Source organism: Cynocephalus volans, chromosome 13 (genome assembly GCF_027409185.1).
Source record: "Cynocephalus volans isolate mCynVol1 chromosome 13, mCynVol1.pri, whole genome shotgun sequence".
Classification (NCBI taxonomy): domain Eukaryota; kingdom Metazoa; phylum Chordata; class Mammalia; order Dermoptera; family Cynocephalidae; genus Cynocephalus; species Cynocephalus volans.
Window position 1 is genome coordinate 100,957,916 of NC_084472.1, and position 6,026 is coordinate 100,963,941.

Genomic DNA, 6,026 nt, shown 5'->3' on the forward strand with positions numbered 1-6,026 from the left:
GGTCTACCCTGGCCTCCAGAGACCTCAGTAAAATAAAAAGCCTGAAAACAAACTCTTAACTGTCAAGGTAATGTGAGCAGACAGTGGAGGAGATCCCAACACTTTTTCAGGAGATGTAAAGAGAACAAAAGGCAGGTGATGGACAGTCAGATCATGGGAGTCATATTCCAGAATGGTGGCGGTGGGGGGAGGGGTTGCAGAGGAGAGAATTCAAATTGCTGGGGGAAGAGCTGGCCAGTTGGTGGGAGCCACAAATCTCCTCACCCAACCCTGAGTTTGCAGCCTTGACGGCCACCTCCCAGGAAAAAATCAGAGCTCCCTTCCCTATAGGCATTGAATATTCTTTCTCAGAATTAAGGCTTCTGGACCCTGTGTAACCTCCACCACCACCACCTTTGGCATTTGAGAGCTTCCTAGCCAGGCTCCTCTTTCTGCTCACACTAAAGTCAAGCCTGCCAAACCAACAAGCCCCACCAAACGTGGCACGGTGTTGGGGCACTGGTGGCATGGAATGCAGAGAATCCACTAGCTCAACGTCTCGCTCAGTATTTATGGAAAGAATTGATTAATATATTAATGATTTAAGATTTGGAATAACATAAACACTGTTTATTGGTTCTCAACCTTGAGACCCAATAGAGCCTAACAGAACACAGAAGACTAGATATGTTATATAAGAAAATGTAATATGATCAGCCTTGACAGTGTAAAAGCAAATTCCAGCTGTCAAAAAATGAGAAGAATATGCGGGGAAGGAGGGTAGGCATGACTCTCTTTACATAATCTAGTTGGGAATCAAGAAATACTTTCTAAAGTTGATGGAATATAAAGGCACATTTTTACATTATTACTCAAAGGTATAAAGGTAATGAATAGTATGACAAAAATAATTGCAAAAAATTGGAAAGAGGAAAAGAGGGAGGATAAAGTAAAATAAATCTTTATCTTTCTGTGAGTATGAGTGACTGGACAATGTCTTGAATTAATAAGTCAAGAAGTAGTATATAAATTAGTTAGAGCCAGGGAGGTAACCTCCAGAATTAAGAGCAGAAAGCATTTGTCTTGGGAAACTATGGCTGAGCATGGGAAGGATGCGGTGGGTGACTATAACTTTTCATTATATAGTCTTAGTATCTTTAGTATCCTTGGGGGATTGGTTCCAGGACCCCCCCCCAAAGCCACCAAAATTCACAGATGTTCAAGTCCCTGATATAAAATGTTGTAGTATTTGCATATAACCTATGCGCATCCTCTGTATGCTTTAAGTCATCTCTAGATTACTTATAATACCAAATACAGTGTAAATGCCATGTAAATAGTTATACTGTATTGTTTAGGGAATAAGGACAAGAAAAAAAGTCTCTACAGTTTAGCACAGGCACATCTTTTTTGTGGGATATTTTTAGTCATGGTTGGTGAAATCCACAGACGCAAACCCCACAGATACAGAGGGCAGATTGCAATTCCTTCTGTTTTCTTTTCTTTTTTTTTTTATGTTTATGATAAACAATAGGGGGGAAATGAGAAGAGAAAAAAAGAGAAAGAGAGAAGGAGGGAGTGAGGAAGGAAACACCACCGGGGGTTCTTTCTTACTGTGTCTGGCCACAGATGTCAGATGGCATAAGCCCAGTCCAGTTATTAGGTTTTCTATCTCCTTCTGCAAAGGACTGGACTCTCTGGAGGCCACTGCCTTTGAGCTGGAGCATGAGCTGCAGCAGCCCCTACGTGTGTTCAGGGCTGTGCCCTGGACTGACTCGCTGCCTCTCCTGGCCATCGACTGCCAGCCCCTTCCTGACCCTGCCTCTTACAGGCTCGGCCAGCTTGGACCAGGGCTCTGGCTGGACCTGCAGCTTCTGGGTCTTGTTGATCTCCACACCAGGTTCGTCATCTGGACCTCAACTGTCCTCATTCTGGCATTCAACCTGGTCAACCCAAGGCTGAGCCATGGACTCCACGCCCAGGGAGCACAAGGGAATGGAGCATCCTTGCTTAGCATGGACAGCCCAGGAGCTGGTGACCCAAGAAATCTCACTGGCAAGAAAGACTCTGCACTGGAACCAAGAATCACACAGCATACAGTAGATACAACATGGGCTTGGGGGCCAAACCAAACTGCTCAGATCCTAGGTCTGCTGCTAATGGTGTCATCCTGGCCAGAATATTTAACTTCTCCAAGCTTGTTTTCCTTATCTGTAAGGTGAAGATGGTACTGTCTCCCACATGGATTTAGCGGGAGGAGTAGGACCGTGCATACAAAGGCCTAGCAGCACTGGGGAGGTGCATAATGTTAGATCTCCTCTCACTGCTTTTTTCCTCTCTTCCTTCTTCCTTTGCTTTATCTTGTATGCCCTTGGGCACACAGTGAAAAGCAATGAAATGCTTTCCAGGTGATCACATCTAAGGTCAGGTAGTGCTAGGAAAGATGACGGCACCACTGCTTTGCTGTGAGCCTCTATCACGGCTGAGGGAACAGACTCACTTTCCTTGGGAGAAAGCCTCTCTTCCAGGCAGCTTGCCTCTAGAATTAAGGAGGCATCTGGGCCACAAGGATCCATTAGGGCTTAGGGTCACAAAACCTTTAAACAGTGGAATGGGTAGGACCTTAGAGCATGACCGGTGACCAGCCGTCATGTACAGAGGAGACCCAGAACTTGAGATCCAGGGAGGTTGTCGCCTCAGTTAACATCACACACCTGACCTACTGAATTCCCACCTGCTGCTCTTCTGCAATGAAAGATACCCCGAGGAGGCTGATGTGTTTCTGAATCAAAAGAATATAGCTATGAAACAAAACATGGTCATGACGATGATGAGCATGAAAAAGACCCATGATGAAAAGCATCAAACTAAAAAGAGAACAGGTGTTTTAAAAGGCCCCCTTTTTAAAATGTGAATACATTAAGTGATGCTACAGTTAAATGCCACCTTACATTAAAAGAAAATTTTGGCTCTGCATCAAAACCACTGATGGATGGGTTTACACAAGAGAGTCTATTGAATGCTACAGATATGAGTATGCTAGACAGAAATGGTGAGAAGTCCTGTTGCTCAGAGTGTTGAAAGTACGGCTAAGAATTTACAGCATAAGTTACGAAGAAAGTTAAATAATTCCTAGTGTTTGCTTGTCATAGCTGATGAGTTAGTATATTCATCCATGGACTTAAGTGGATTCATGGGCTAGAAGACCACTTAGACATACAATATTGACAGACATAATATCAGAAAATGACTTAGTTTGGGATTCCAGGAGAGTCTTGACAGTTTGAACATAGACTGGTCAATATCAGTGATCTGTGATCCAGTTAGTGTTAATGTCAGACTTGTTAGGAAATTTAGCAAGGCAACATTTGTCAGGATGTAGAACTTATGAGTATTCATTACATTATTCAGCAGCAATTGCTTAGTGCTAATGGGTTAGGATTGGGAAATGTCAGGGATGCAGTAATTAGCACAGAGCACGCGGTAGGCTGTTGTGTCCTGAACTGCGGATAGTACAGGATATGCATGACCCTCTTGAAACACAGCACCAGATTCTGCTGTATTTCATGGCGTTTGGGTAGATTAAGGTAGTTCAGAATTGGAAAGAGTTTTTTGAATTGTTGAAATAAATTGGTTTGTTCATATGACCCAAGGAAAACTCTCCATGCCAACGCCTCAATTAATCTTGAGAGGCTAAAGGAAGCACCAGATATTGTTGAATTGTAGGGCAAAATAGCACTGAAAACTTAATATGAAGTACCAGACTTCTAAAGGTGCAACTCTTCTATCCACATGCAGAACGTAAAATGGAAGAAGAGACACTGGCATTTTGATATACAGAAGAAAAGGGTTTTGAGTTTCCAGATTCATATTAAAGAATAAATAAATTATTTAAAAATTTATTTATTATTGAACATTTCTTGTTCTCTACTTGCATTTTTATAAATATAAAATGCAATCAATATTACACATATTTACATATAACCTGCTTACATTAAAGTTCAACAAAAAAATAAAGCCTCTGTGCTGGTTTTCCTTAAATCCAGTCCACTTTACTCGTTTCTGTTACCTGCCTGCTGTATAGGCATGTGGCTTTCTTTCTTTTTTTTTTTTTTAAATTTTTTTTACTACCTCTGTTCTGGAAGGCACGTGGCTTTCAATCCCTGGCCTTAGGGTCCCTAAACTTGAGAGGAGAGTTGTTCCTGCATATCATGTGGCTGATGCTGGAGGCTGCATATCTGAGCTCAGGAACGGAACACTTCTTGGCCTGGGCAGAAACCCAGGGCATTGCCACAGAGTGGGCAGGCGTCCACGGACTGTATCACATGAAGCTTCATCTGCAGTCCCGAGTGGCATGATTATGGAGAGACTAGAGATGACTACTAAGCATTTTAGCTTCCCCATGCCTGGCCTTGACACTGGGACTGATCATTAGCTTGTCTGGACTGAGCTGGCCCTGAGATATAGGAATATTTTTTGAATGAGAAATAGAGACCCTCAGAGGGAGACACTTGACCTCTCATGAGCAAGACCAGTAGGGGCCTAAGTGATTGATTGAAACAATAAAAGATTAATCTATATCTTTGTTTTTAATAGACCTTAAGTGCACAGAATTGAATGAAGTATAACTCTTGATTTGTGACGCACTCTCACCAGGGCCTTCTTTTAGTGTGTGGGTGAATGCACTTATTCAATTATTTGGAGATAGGAAAGCATTCGTAGTCCAAGTTCCATTCTTAAGAATACAAGCATCACAGTGAACCATGCTCGCATGAGTTCTAAGAGGAGGGGACTGCAGAAGGGACAAGCGGCATTTACTGAGCATCGCCTCCTGGCCAGGTACTATGCTGGGTCCTTTGCAAACATTATCTCCTCAATTCTCCCAAAGTTGTCCCTGGGCAAGCCAAGAGCCTCTCATCCTCTCTGCCCGTGCCTCTTCCCACTGCTGTCACCTGGCTGTCAGAACTAGAACGTTGCCGTGAGTGACAATGACATCACAGTGCAATATTATCAGGTTGTTGGGTGTTTGATGTTGGATGACTCTCAATTTTCACAGCTGAACTTTCAAATCTCATTAAAACAGCTATAAGCAGACACAGCAGGTTGCCTCTCTTGTAGGTATAACAAGGGACCTACAAAATATATGAATGAGGAAAAAATATGGGATTTCAGAACTCGAGCATTGTGAGCCCCTTTGTAAAAATTGTCTTCTCTAAATTCTAACTGATCTTCATATGGGAATGACTTTGAAAGAAAAAGAAGGCTCTTTTCTTCTCCCCCATCATTGGAAGTGTTCGCGCTGGCAGATGTGTTGGATGGGTGAATTGCTAAGAAGTTTGGAAATCTCCATTAGTGTCTGATGAAACCTGGTGTTCTGAATAACATTAACTTAAAAATTAAAGTCCTGAGCATAAAAGAGATTGCTCTTAGATTTAGAGTGGCTCTAAATTGCCCAGCTGGCCCTTACCAAGGGTTTTTTTTAAGTTTTTCTTAGCATCTGGCTGGAAGAATCCTGAGGAAGTACTGAAATGGTTTGATATTTATTGCACGTCCACTAATGGGTAAGGTGATTGTGCTGCAGCTGAGCCAGACAGGGCCCCTCCCTTGAGTTGCTCACAGTCTAATGATGACATAGGACAGGTCTCCCAAAACTGGACTGCACGGTAGAAAGAAATAAGGGCCATAAGAAGTACAGGGCGGGGACCAGTCCTGCAAGAGAAGCTCAAGGTCAGGGTGCTCTTCCAGATAAGACTTGCAACTGCAAAGGAGGATGTGCACAAGAGTCCCTGGGACAGGGAAGGAGAGAGGAGATGACAGTGACTGCATGGAGAAGACGTCCTTATGTTTGAGCCACTGTGAAAAGAGTAACTATGAGGAAGAGCTGTAAGGAGAGCTAGACCTTACAGCCACCAGTCCCCGCAGTGCTGTGTCCCTGTATAACGAGGCCAGCAGGGCTCCCACCACCACAGGGACCCACTCCTGCCCATCTCCCTCCTTATCCCTTCTCTGTTGTTCCTCCCTAGGGGCCAGGTCTTTGCAGAGTAAGG